The sequence below is a fragment of the Sminthopsis crassicaudata genome, chromosome 2 (genome assembly GCF_048593235.1).
Source record: "Sminthopsis crassicaudata isolate SCR6 chromosome 2, ASM4859323v1, whole genome shotgun sequence".
In the NCBI taxonomy this organism is placed as follows: Eukaryota; Metazoa; Chordata; class Mammalia; order Dasyuromorphia; family Dasyuridae; genus Sminthopsis; species Sminthopsis crassicaudata.
Genome location: NC_133618.1, coordinates 23,032,748 through 23,047,281, shown reverse-complemented (window position 1 = coordinate 23,047,281; position 14,534 = coordinate 23,032,748). Strand labels below are relative to the sequence as shown.

At 34.7% G+C, this 14,534-nt stretch overlaps 1 protein-coding gene across 1 annotated transcript in view; it reads left to right on the top strand.

Annotated features, from left to right (window-relative positions):
- The window catches only part of CTNNA2 (catenin alpha 2), a 1,514,496-nt gene that overhangs the window by 1,108,614 nt on the left and 391,348 nt on the right, over window positions 1–14,534 (top strand).

The window sequence follows — 14,534 nt, the reverse complement described above, 5'->3', positions numbered from 1 at the left end:
GAAGGGCGCTTAACTTTTCAGAAAGGGCCACTGGGGGAAAATCTGGAAATCAGAAATTCAATTGTAGGCCAAAAGGTAATTTTTTTTCATTCAAATTCATGTTTCGGTTTCAGCCTTTGTATCTGGGGGCAGATTGGTAACATGAAAGCATCTTTGATGACTTCTGACATATTGACAAAGGAGTCTTGGAATGACAACCTGGGGACTGATGGAGAGGGGCCTGGTGAGGAGGGAAACATTTAAGAATGTAAAGTGGGAGCCACTTTACTTTCCCTCTCATCAATTCCAGCCATGGAACGGCTGCAGGATGTGTTTGGTAAAATAATGCTCAAAGACTAAAACAAATAAAGTTTAATAAACATATACTTCCACATCTCAACAGATGGCAACTCAGAGAGGAGCCTGAAGCAAGGGGAATGCATATCCTTGCCTATCTTTTTAAATAACGGCATTTATTAAATGGCTATTCCCCATTACAGACTCATGCTCTGAGGGGAAGGAGAAGGGAGGGCTAAACTGCTTTTTGGGAGAAAAGAGGGTAAAGGAAGGCTGGCTTACTCCAAATGACAGACAAAATGGAATCCAGGGTTCAATTATCCCAGAGAATTCTAGAACTCAGTCCTCATCTGACTCATTGGCGAGAGGAGGAAATTGTCACCCAGACAAGCAATTTGGCTTGCCCCTAACTTACTTGCTCATTGGATGGATGAGAAAACTGTGCCTCAGAAAGAAGAATTAATTGTTCCTAGTCTAGTTTGTTCATTGAACAAATGAGGAAACTGAGGAAGAAGTAATTTTTCTAAAGTGACATAATGAATAGATTGTAAACTCAGTGGGCTTAGACTTTTATCTTTATATGCTCAAAAACTATTTAGTAACAAGCAGGGAAAAAATAAACCAATTAATTAACTAAAAACTAATAAATCCATTATTTCCTCAGAGTAGGGGGATGGTGCTATGGACTCCATCTGGAATTGAACCTCTACATCTGCTTTGGAACTTACCTAATTTATCAATTTATGTTCAAGTCAAGGCATTATCCTTGTGAAATCTTTGGAACTCTGAGAACAAAGGACCATCATCACCACCAACAAATAAATTTCCATCTTAAAGATGGGTACTGAGAAGTCAAGTAGCTTAGGTCCTATGATTAAATTCATTTTACAGATAAGGAAATTGAATCACAGAGAGAGTAAGTAACTGACTCAGATTTATATAGTTAATAAACATGTGAAGCAGGAGTCAAATCTAGCTTTTCTTAAGAATAAGACTGATTCCCTTTCTAATGTCCTAACAATTCCCCTTAACACCTAGGATGAGTATCATTCCCCCAATAACCCATCACAATGTCTGTAATTTTGTCATTGGATTTTATCCATTTGGACCAAGGCTTTATTGCCTATTAGAATGTAACTACCCCTGGGATGAATAATAATTACCAAAAATGAATGAATGAATGAATAGAAAAGCCTTTATTAGTCACTATATGTCAAGCTTTATGCTTAATATTAGGAATCCAAATAGATGAGATGACCTTGTTCCTGGTCCCAAGGAGCTTACCTTTTAGTTTGGGAGGAAAATACATCAAAGAGAGATCAGCTGCATCATTATTAGAAACACCTACAAGTTCCAAGGGTAAAGACTTGGGTGAGATGGTAAGACTCAGGGGTCCTTCTGGTGTATCAGAAGATTTGATGACTGGTATCAGAAATGTTATCATAATATTTCACTTATGAAAGTGTTTTCCAACTCGATAGCTTCCAGAGGACTTGCGATTCTAAAAATGAGACGTTGAAAAGACTAACTTGGATCTTGCATAGTTGACACTTAATAAATGTTTATTGATTGATGAATTGATCAGACAGAAGATTTAAAGGTCACTCTTGGGAAGTCAAGCCCCTGTGAGGCAACCTGGTTTAAAGGACTTGTCCATTAAACTAATGCATTTAAAGCACTTTGTGAATCTAAGAGTGATAGAATTTACTTACAATCTGGACATTTTAAGATACTATATACCATGGCAAGAATTGGGAAAAGATCAAAATGAAACATGATCTTGCATTTAGGAAGCTTTCATTCCTGCTATAGACATATATTGAGATAAAGTAAACAGAGGACATCTATAAGTTAATAGAATTTCAGTGAGACAGAACCCTGATTATTTTTATGGTAAAGGATGGGCAAATAAAAAAAAAAGGCCAGTATATAAAATACTAGGAGCTATGCTTTCAAGAAAATTAGAGGCTATATGAAGTGAGCAATATAAGTATTCTGGCCCGACACTTCTAGATCCTTGTTGCTGGTTCATATTTCTTAAGTCTGGCCTCTTGAGAACCCATAATTCAAATTTGTCCTTTGGGTCAAAACATGAAGCTCAGATTCGAGAGGCAGAGAAGCCTATAACTACAAATGTTCCCTAAACAGATGCCCTGCAACCAAAATGACACAGAATGTTAATGTCAACAGGAAACTTCTATGCATACAGATTATAATACAGTAGAATGCGTTATAGGACAGCTATTGAAGAGCTTGGATATTTTACTGCTCAGATCATTTCCCATCAAATCTTATAAAAAGAACTAATGAGATTTAGTATAGTTGATATGATGAGCTTAGGGTCAGAAACACTGAGGTTCAGACATTTATCAGTTCTATGACTTGGGCAAAGCCACTTAAATTCTGTCAGCCTTAGTCTCCTTTTCTGTAAAATGGAGACATTTGTGTCATCTAATGCATTTGGATCAAATTTTTTATGCACAAATACATCGATATGTGTATAAGAAAGAGCAATAATAAAAGGAACTACAACAGGATGGTCAGTACATTGTTAATTGAATATTTCTTTTCTTTATTTCTTCCTTCTTGCTTTTGAAAGGTTCTCCATGCTTTGTTCTATCTCTGTATAAAATCTGATGCTAGGACTATGGATTTATTTTTTTTTAATTCTAGCTTTTTATTTACAAGATATATGCATGGGTAGTTTTTCAGCATTGACCGTTGCAAAATCTTCTGTTCCAACTTTTCCCCTCCTTCCCCCCACCCCTTCCCCCTGATGGCAAGTTGACCAATATGTGTTAAATGTGTTAAAGTATATGTTAAATCATATTTAACATATATTGGTCAACCTGCCATCTGGGGGGTAGGGGAAGGAGGGGAAAAATTAGAACAAAAGGTTTGGCAATTGTCAACGTTGTAAAATTACCCATGCATATATCTTGTAAATAAAAATTATTATTAAAAAAAAGTATATGTTAAATACAATATATGTATACTTGTCCATACAATTATTTTGCTGTTCAAAAAGAATCAGACTTTGAAATAGTAGGGCTGTGGATTTAAATAGAGTCCCAGAAAAGTTTGAACACTTCTTGACTGTGTGACAAATCATTTCGTTTCTTTGGTTACCTGTTCAACGTGGAGGTTAAACTGACTTCACAGGTCCCTATTACTTCTAAATATATGGCCTTATGATTTGTCCAAGATCATATAGTTAGAAAATGATTGTATTGGGATTTGAAACTGTATACTCTCGCAGAAAACCCAGTGATTCTTTTTACTCCTTCATGGTTTTTTTCTTTTGTGAAAATCTTCAGAATAGATAGAACTTAGGTTTCCTGATTGCTGGTTCGGGGCTTTCTCCATTGCACCATTCTGTCACTGGGATTTATCTTCCATTTTCATCTTCTCTGCAAATCTTTTTTGACCAGCCCAACAATGAAACCAGAGAGGCTTCCTCCTCTCCAGAGTGTCTACTCACTCTGATCCTTCATCTTTTGTGTGGAGGTAACCCTGGGTTCTCAAATATTAGACCAGCAAAGAACAAGCTCAGAAAAATCCAGTCATGCTATAAAAAAGAAAAGCTACAGATCTGTTTCTGGCAGCAAACTGATTTTGCTTTTTGAGGACCAGCCTAGCAATAAATGGAGAGGGTCGTTACTGGAATACTGAGCATGTGATATTGAAAAATTTGTCTGTGGTAACCCATGAAGATCCTTAGTTCTTTCTTCTGCTCCTGCAGAAGTAATAGAAAATATTAATACTAAGAATCACTATCTTTAAACCATTTATTCACTCTATCTCTGTTTCTTTTTCTTTCTCTGTCTCTGTTTCTCTGTCTCTATCTCTCTGTCTCCATCTCTCTGTTTCTCTCCCCAACCACATACTCTACTTTAAGGATATATGATAAAAGGATCATACATTCTTAGAGTAGAAAGCAAGAAGGTCATAGAGCAACTGGATTGTTGAGATCTATTTGTCACTTGCTGTATGTTTGTTAGCTCTTTATGACTTCCAGATACACCATAAGACTCCAGAAGACAAGGACTTTTGTATCCCCATAGCTCTTAATATAATATTCTAAACACTGTAGACCCTCAAAAATATTTGATCATCACAGGATGATGGATAAACCCCAGAAATTAGATATTCAATTGTAAAAAAGTATAACCCCCCACACACATACTCATAAACACATCAATCGATCGATAGATGAATTATTACATCCAGGTATGTAGATATTATAATATATGAGACTAAGACCAAAAATAAAACAGCCCCTGACCTTAAGGAGACTCATTTCATTGAGGGTGGGGGAAGAACAGCATATATAGAGATAAGCAAATGCAAAATATGTCATCTTTTTTTTTCCCTTGAGGCAACTGGGGTTAAGTGACTTGCCCAGAGTCACACAGCTGGGAAGTGTTAAGTTTCTGAGACCAGATTTGAACTCAGGTCCTCCTGAATATGTCATCTTTTAGGAGAGAATAGGACAAGGAAAGGGATCTAGTGAGGTTATAGGCAGGTGTCTTTCAATGAGTGGTACTTGAACTCAGTCATGAAAGAAAGTAAAAATTCTAAGAGGTAGAAATGAAAAGAGAGAATGCTAAGAGTGGAGGGTAGGGGGTGGAGACCACATAAAAGCATGGAGACACAGTGATGAGATCCACATTCTCTATCTCTGCTATTGCCATCTGTTTATCAGAATGTGTGCTGCCTCCCTGCTCCTAGTAAAACAGAAGCACTTTGTTCCTCTCTATTTTTAATATTGATAATTCAAAGATTGGTGGTTTTGCTGGTGTACTTCCTTAACTCCTCCACAACTTAGCAAGCACACTCCCTGAATTGCCCTTTCCTTACCTTTCCATTCCCCCCAAAATCATCTGCTCTTCAGGTGATGATTTTCTCCAATCCTCAGCAGTTCTTAAGTGACTCTCTTGCATTTAGGATATAATGCAAACTCCTCTGCTTGACATTCACAGATCTTTACAATCTGGTTCCAACCTACCCTTTTCAGTGGATTACCCATTACTACCCACTCAGGCACATAATGTTAGAACCAAAATTCTTACTTGCCCTTCCCCACACTGAATATTATGCCTCCTGCTTCTGCACCCCTGCATATTCCCTGTGCCTCAAATGTTCTGACTTTTATCTCCATCTCTTAAAATCCCTTCCTACATTTAAGGTTCACCTCAAGTAAAGTCTCTTTGTCCCCCCAATATTTAGTACTTTCTGACCCAAATTACTGGGAAAAATTAAACTGACTCTACTTCATAAATGATTTTATTCTGCAATATTACTGGCATTTTTGTTACTGCCTAGATCATGTTTTATTGCCTCTGAATTAAGTTTAAAAATATAATTTTGTTGTGAAATCAATGGTTTATTATGTCAAGAACTCTATTGTCTCTGAGTCTGGTTTGCTATTTTTCTTCTTTGAGGAAGTCTGATTTCTTATACATGCATCACTAACTAACCTTGAAGGGGAACATAATCAATCAGCAACAAGATGGAAGGATGGGTGGTTGACAGCCCCACACACCAATATCCACCCAATCCTATTGTTTTTTTTTTTTATATCTAGGATGGTCCAAGTCTCATAATCAATCATGTTATTTTTTCCATCTATAATGCTATTTTCCTCCTTTTTTAAACTGTTGCCACTCCTATTTTTGCCTGCAAAAAATGGTCTGGATCAAACTCCTTTTATGAATATATATGATACTGAAATTTAAATCAGGGAAAATAAAAAAAAAGAGAAAGACAATTATAGACCAACTTCATTAATGAATATAGATGTTACAATACTAAAAAAAATGACAGCTAAAAGATGACAACAATATACTACAAAGATTATGCATTATGACTGAGTGAGACTCATACCAGGAGATCATTTAACATAGGGAAAATTGTTAACATAATTGATTATTTCAATAATAAAAGAAACAAATATCATATGACAATATTGATAGATGAAGAAAAGGCATTTGATAAAATATAAGTCACTTTTACTCAAACACTTGAAAGTAGAGGCATAAATGGTCTTTTCCTTAAATTAATAAGAAACATTTAACTAAAATTATTAGCAAGCATGATTTGGAATGGGAATTAACTAGAAACTTTCTTAGTAAGATCAGGGATGAAACAAAAATGACCACTGTCATCAATATTATTCAAAATTATATAGCAATAGCAATAAGGGAAGAAAAAGAAATAGAAGGAATCAGAATGAATGAAATAATAAAGCTATTTCTTTTCCTAGGTAATATGATGCTATACTTGAAAAATCCAAAATATTCAAATAAAAAATTAATTGAAATAATAATTTCGGCAAAGTAGCAGGATATAAAGTAAACCCATACAAATCAACAACATTCCCATGTATTGCCAACATAATCCTGTAGAAAGAGATAGGGATACCACATTTAAGATACCACATTTAACTCCAGACATTATAAAATATCTGAGAATATTCCTACCAAAAAACCCAGGATCTTTATGAACAAAAAGCATAAAAATCTTGCATACCAACAAAATCTAATTTAAATAAGTAGAGAAATATTAGTTCATGAGTAGACATACCCAAGATAATAAAAATGACAATTTTGCCAAAATTAATTTATATATTTGATGCCATTCTAATTAAATTATCCCCCAAAACCTTACAGAACGAGAAAAAATATAATAAAGTTTATTTGGAAGAACAAAAGGTCAATAGTATCAAAAAAATTAATGGGTGAAGATGTAAAGGAAGAAGATTTAGCAGTACCAGTTCTTAAACAACTTTTAAAGACAATAATTATCAACACTACTTGTTCCGGGCAAGAAAATAGAAAGATAAATCAATGGAACAGAGTAGTCATATAGTGTAAAGCAGCAAATGGATATTGTATCCAGTGTTTGACATATATAAGTACTTAAGTTTTGTGTATAAGAATCCATCATTTGGTAAAAATTGTTGGGAAAGTTGGAAAGCAGTTGGGAGAAATAGGGCATAGATCAAAATTTTATGCCATTTACCAATATAAGATCAAAACAGATCCATGACTTAGATATAAGGGAATATATTACAAGAAAATTTGCAGAACAGGGAACATATTACCTATCGGAATGATTTCTGAAAAAAAGGATATATTTTAAGATGTGAAATGAATAGTTTTGATTATATCAAAGTAAAAATTTTTGCTACAAACTAAACAAATGTAGCTAAGATTAGAAGAAAAGCACAACTAGGGGAGGGAAATATAGGTTGTTCCTTAGGTAAAGGTATCATATCACAGATATACAAAGAACTTTGTCAAGGAATGAAAGTCATTCTCTATTTGATAAATGATCAAAGGAACATCATTAAATGATAATTAAAGAATATTAACAGTTTTCCAATGAAGAAATCAAAACAATCTATAATCATATGAAAAAAAATTCTTAATTATTATTCACTAGAGAAATGCAAATTAAAACAACCTTGAGATATCATATTACATCTACCAGATTGACTAAAATGATAGAAGGAGAAAGTGACAAGTGTTGAAGGAGATATGGAAAAATTGAGACCTTAATTTATTGTTGGTGTATCTGTGAGCTGATCCAACCATTTTGGAGAGATAGTTGTAATTATGCCAAAAGAGTTATTAAACTGCCTATACCCTTTGATCCAGCAATACCATTATTAGGTCTGTTTCCCAAGATGATTAAGAAAAATGAAAAATAACATATCTTTTAAAATATTTATAGCAGCACTCTTTTTGGTGGCAAAGAACTGAAAATCATAGGAATGACCATCAGTTGGAGAATGATTAAGCAAATTGTGGTATGTGTTTATGATAGAATATTACTTTTCTATAAGAAATTATGAGCACAATGATTTCAGAAAAAATAGAAAGAGCACCATAAAATAATGAAGAGTAAAATGAGTGGAAGCAAGAGAACATTGCATACCGTATATGTATATATGTATGTATGCTTATCTACAAATACTATGCTATATACAAATATCTATTTGTATGTACAAGTATATGTGTGTGTACATATACATACCAAGATACACATGCTGAATTGTATCTTTTTAGGGGGAGGGGAAATAAAGTAAAAGGATCACAACAGAGAATGAAAGAAAGCCAATAGAATCAAAGAAAAATAGGACAGTTTTGAAAAACAAATGTAGTATTTATTAATGGGTTTTCTTTTTTTTTTTTTTTTTTTTTTTTTTTTTTTATTATATATATATATATATATATTTTATAATATTATCCCTTGTATTCATTTTTCCAAATTACCCCCCCTCCCTTATTCCCTCCCCCCGACGACAGGCAATACCATACATTTTACATGTGTTACAATATAGTCTAAGTACAATACATGTGTGTGAATATCATTTTCTTGTTGCACAATAAACATTAGAATCCGAAGGTACATGCAACCTGGGCAGACAGATATTAGTGCTAACAATTTACATTCCCCTCCCAGTGTTTCTTCTCTGGGTGTATCTACCTCTGTCCATCATTGATCAACTGGAAGTGAGTTGGATCTTCTTTATGTTGAAGATTTCCACTTCCATCAGAATACATCCTCATACAGTATCGTTGTTGAAGTATACAGTGATCTTCTGGTTCTGCTCATTTCACTCAGCATCAGTTGATTTAAGTCTCTCCAACCCTCTCTGTATTCCTCCTGCTGGTCATTTCTTACTGAGCAATAATATTCCATAACTTTCATATACCACAATTTACCCAACCATTCTCCAACTGATGGACATCCATTCATCTTCCAGTTTCTAGCTACAACAAAAAGAGCTGCCACAAACATTTTGGCACATATATGTCTCTTTCCGCTCTTTAGTATTTCTTTGGGATATAATCCCAGTAGTAGCGCTGCTGGGTCAAAGGGTATGCACAGTTTGATAACTTTTTGGGCATAATTCCAGATTGCTCTCCAGAATGGCTGGATTCTTTCACAACTCCACCAGCAATGTATTAGTGTCCCAATTTCCCCACATCCCCTCCAACATTTGTCATTAATTAATGGGTTTTCTTGAAATGGAAATGTATTTTTTATAGTGAATCCTCTGTTATGGTATGCTGTTTACATGCTATGTTTTTACTCATTTTGTATTTAAGTATAAAATTAAAAAAAAAATCCTTTCCCAAAATGATCTGGAAACTGAACTTCAGTGTTTTAGCTATTTATGAGAAAGCTGATACCATATTTATTGACTTGTTTGCTCAAGTCTAGTTATCTTTCTGTCTCTATCTCTCTGTCTCTCTTTATCTCTCTAGCTCTAGCTCTATTTATCCCTCCCTCCATCCCTTCTTCCCTCTGTCTTTCTCTCCCTCCCTCCTTCCCTTTATTCTTCTCTCTCTCTCTCTCTCTCTCTCTCTCTCTCTCTCTCTCTCCTTCCTTCCCTCTCTCCCTCCCCTTCACTATGATGTGCTAAAGGCCTAAACCTTGTTGTGTCCTAGCTTATCTCATTAAATATCACTCCCTTTTCCGAATGCTATGATGCAGCCAAATTAGTCTTTATACTATGAATGGGACATTACCCTGAGCTTGGGATGTTCTTTCTCCTCACCTCCATGCCATAAGATCCCTTCTCTGCCTTCAAGACAAAATTCAGATACCATTTTCTTCATTAAACTTTTTCTGATCCCTCTAACGGCTAGTATACTTTCCACCAATTACCTTGTATTTATTTGTACTAGTACTCTTTTTACAAGTACTCTTTTTCTCTCATTAGAATGTAAGCTTTTTATATACATCAGAATTGTTTTGTTTTTTGTACAAATGATTATGTAGTGTCTGTCATAGAGCAATACATGCTGTCCCAGTGTCCTAGTGATTATGTAGTGTCTGTCATAGAACAATACATGCTTAACAAATGTTTGTTAAATGAAATGGAATTGGATTTGATCAAGCTGATCTTTGTATTCACAATTTTTATTTTTATTTTAACAATTCCAAGTTCATAATTTCCTCATATACAGCCTTTAGCAATTCAGGGAACCCTTCATACTACATTGAGGCACTGGAGGGAGACTTCAGCATATAATCTCATGTTTGACTAGGTGTGTATATATATACACATATATGTACAAATATTTATAAATATATATATGTGTATATGTACATATATATACATACACATATTTAAATTAAACAAAAACTGATTTTATAGAAAATTTACAGTATCATAGAAGATAAAAATAGGAAAGGACTTCAAAGGTCATTAGGACCAACCCTTATACAAAACAGTTTTCCAGACTCTGCCTAAAAGCTCTCTAAGGAGGAAAAACCCATTAGTTTAAAAAAAAATATATCCCATTCAATATTGGGTCCTGTATGGCCTACGTGATCCATGATGGCTATTCAGTGCTATACTAATTATAGGCAAAGGGCTTAAGTGGAAATCAATGGCCTCTGAACTGTTGAGCTTGCAAATTTGAATATATAAAGTAAAAACAATATCAGACTTTCTATGGGACCAATTCTAAAGTCAGTAACTGTATTGCTTTTGGTCTAAGTACTTTTGTTTTAGCGTTGTCTATTATCAAATCCTATAATAATCATAGCAGTCTTTTTTGTGATGATAAAATAAAATTGAAAATAAAACAAGTGTCTATTAATTGATGTGTGGATTAAAATATTGTGGTAGATAAATGTGATAGGGGATTAATAAGAATTGGAATTGGAAGGAACCTTACAGAAAATTTAGTCCAGCCCTCTAATTATACAGAAGAAGAACCTGAGCACCACAGAACTTAAGTGACTTATGCATCATGATTGTTATAGTAATTTGAAGAGTCACAATTCAAATTCAAGTGGGAAGATCATAAGAAATAAAATTAGGTAGTGACCTTGGAAACCATTTTTACAGATGAGGAACTGATACCTATGGAGAATAAATTAACTGATCGAAATTACCAGCAGAGTCAGGATATGAATCCAGGCTCTATATCAGATGTTATGATACTCTGTCTGATACCCTTCCCACTTTTTAAAGAAAAAAGTCAATGATATTAGCACAGTTTCAAATGAAGACAAAAGACTGAGCATTTATTAAATGTTTACTATATGAAAAAGAAGGAAATGGAATGTTATCACTTTGTGTAAAGTAATGAATATGAAGAATTTAGGGAAACTGATACAGAGGGAAAGGAAATCTCAAAAGCCATGCCCCACATGTCTTAAATAATAAAGATTTTTTTTAAAGCACAAGACCAAAAAAATAAGCATTGAACAATTTTATTGGCAATCTAGACCACAGGGGAAAAAGGGCATCTTTCTTCTCTTTTATCTTTACCTTCTCTTTCTCCTTCCTTCTTTCTTCTTCCTTCTTTCTCCTTCCTTCTTTCCTTCCTTCCTCCCTTCCTACTTTCTCTCTCCCTCCTTCCCTCCTTTTCTTCCTTCCTGTTTTTGTTCTTTTTTTGTTCTTTTTGTTCTTGTTCTTTTTCTTCTTTCTCCTCCTCCTCCTCTTTCCTACTCCATCTGATACCCCTCCTCCTCCTCTTTCTTCTTCTTCTTCTTCCTTCTTCTTCTTCTTCTTCCTTCTTCTTCTTCTTCTTCTTCTTCTTCTTCTTCTTCTTCTTTCTTCTTCTTCTTCTTCTTTCTTCTTCTTCTTCTTCTTCCTTCTTCTTCTTCTTCCTTCTTCTTCTTCTTCTTCTTCTTCTTCTTCTTCTTCTTCTTCTTCTTCTTCTTCTTCTTCTTCTTCTTCTTCTTCTTCTTCTTCTTCTTTCTTCTTCTTCTTCTTTCTTCTTCTTCTTCTTCTTCTTCTTCTTCTTCTTCTTCTTCTTCTTCTTCTTCTTCTTTTTCTTCTTCTTCTTCTTCTTCTTCTTCTTCTTTTTCTTCTTCTTCTTCTTCTTCTTCTTCTTCTTCTATTTCTTCTTCTTCTTCTTCTTCTTCTTCTTCTTCTTCTTCTTCTTCTTCTTCTTCTTCTTCTTCTTCTTCTTCTTCTTCTTCTTCTTCTTCTTCTTCTTCTTCTTCTTCTTCTTCTTCTTCTTCTTCTTCTTCTTCTTCTTCTTTCTCTTCCTCCTCTCCCCAATAAAGGAATGGTGGACTACGGATATGGAACAATCACATGAGATCATCACATTAGTTTTGCTTAACTCTTTTTTCTATCAAAGGAGAAGACTCATTTTGTTGTGGGATTTATTTGGAAAAGATTTCTGTATTTAAACCAAATATATTAATGCCATGTATTCAAAGAAAAAAAAAAACCCTGCGCATCTGCTGTGTATTGATAGGAAAGAAAACAGGGTTCATAGAGCTTCAAATGGTCAAACAGATTCCCCTTATCCACATTTCAGCTTTGACTTTTAATGAGATGGTCCCTAAAAACTATGAGTCAGGTATTCATTCTGATGAAAACAACAACCTGCTAAATTGCTGAGAAGGATGACAGTTTTAAATCTCACTTCTGAGATTTGATAAGAAAAAAAAAAAAAGCACCTTGCATCTGAGATGCCATTATTGAAAAAGGACATTGAGAACCCTGTTGTAACTGAATTTTAAATGTAACTCCCTAGAAACATATTATATCATTAGGCATAATTGATAATATGGAGACTGACTTCCTTGCAGGAATAATAAGCAAAATGAAGTAGGATTGGGAATAGGAATTGGATAGCTACCTTGTTTGAATATGGACACATCATTGGGGTTTCTGATAAACTGCTGTCAAACTGAAGGTTAGATATACAGAGAGATTTAGGAGGCTTTGGAAAACAATTTTCTTTTAAAGGAAAGATAATGTCTCTGACAGAGCTGCTTAAAGCTTTTTATCTCTGAAAAATTTTAAAAATCTTTTTGTTTCCTTTTTTTAAACTGAAAAAGAAATATGCGTTTTTCTGCCTCCCTTTCTTGACTTCCTACTTCCCCAACACATTCTCTTCCTAAAAAATGGAAATTGGTTTTTACTGAGTCTGCCAATGGCAAAAATGTTTAAAGTGGGAGAGGGATTTTTTTTTAACTGTACCTATTGCCTGTTACAGACATAAGGAACATTGCCCTTCTGTCCTCAAGCTATTTGCAGCTTATTATCATGTTCAACATACCCAGTGCCTGGCAGGATGGAGATTAGGGGTTCTTAATATTCATTTCATAGTGAAACATCTCATTCAATTTCGGAATGGGTACTGTAATGTGGGGATGTGATATATAGGCCTAAAATCTCTGAACTCTGTGGTGATTCACCTGAAATCACTTTTTGATCTGCATTTGATATGTCATAATGATTTCACTGTTGCTCTTTCTTCCTGAGAAAAGAACCTTCATATTTTATCATTGTGAGTGTAAAACTTTAGTGTTAGTGTTGGCTATTCTGACAGCCAATGGAGTAATGAAAAGCTTAAGTCAGCTGAGTGCCTACCCTGAGTGTGTTTTAAACAGCTATGAGAGAGACTGATCACTTTTCATTTATATGTTGGGGACATAGATGTGGATCAAGTCAAGTCACATTAGTTCAACGGATACTTGTTTATCACTTATTATATGCCTGATATCATAGTCAATTCTTTGGCTATAAAGGAAGTGAAATAGACAATTCTTCTTTTGAAAAACTTATATTTAAATAGGGGAGGTGATATGGAAAAAAATGGCATAGAGAAGGTAGAAAGCACTCTGAAAAGTGAACGCATTATCTTCCAGAGAGGATCTAGAGAAGACCTTCCAGACTAGATGGAATTTGTGCTCTTAAAAATGGTCAAGTAATTGGGATTGCCCAGGGCCACACAACTAGTATCTTAGGTTGCATTTGAACTCAGATCCTCCAGACTCCAGAGCTGGTACCCCATCCAAAATGTAAACCAGCTGCCCCTCAATCTTGAAGAAAGACAGCTGAATTAAGAAGCAGAAGTGAAGGACAGAACATTCTAATAATAGAAGCTAGCATAAATGTAAAAAGAAAGGAAATGGAGTGTTGTGTCTGAAGAACTTCAAAAAGGCAGATATTGTTGAATGTACAATGCCTGAAGGAGGGCAAACTGTAAGAAGACTGGAAAGGCAGAAAGGACCAGATTATAAATGACAAACCGAGGAGTTTTTGTTTGATTGTGAAGGGATATAGGAAACTACAGGTGCCCATTGTGTGTGCTTGGACATTGAATGTGTGATATGATAAGACCTCTGCTCTAGGATCTGAATGGAGGAAAGATTTGAACAGGGAGGGGCTGGGACAGGAGTGATGGTTTGATCTTTCCATTTGTAGATCTATGATCCCATGATCATATAAAGAACAGTCTTTGATACTGAATAAATTCTGTTTC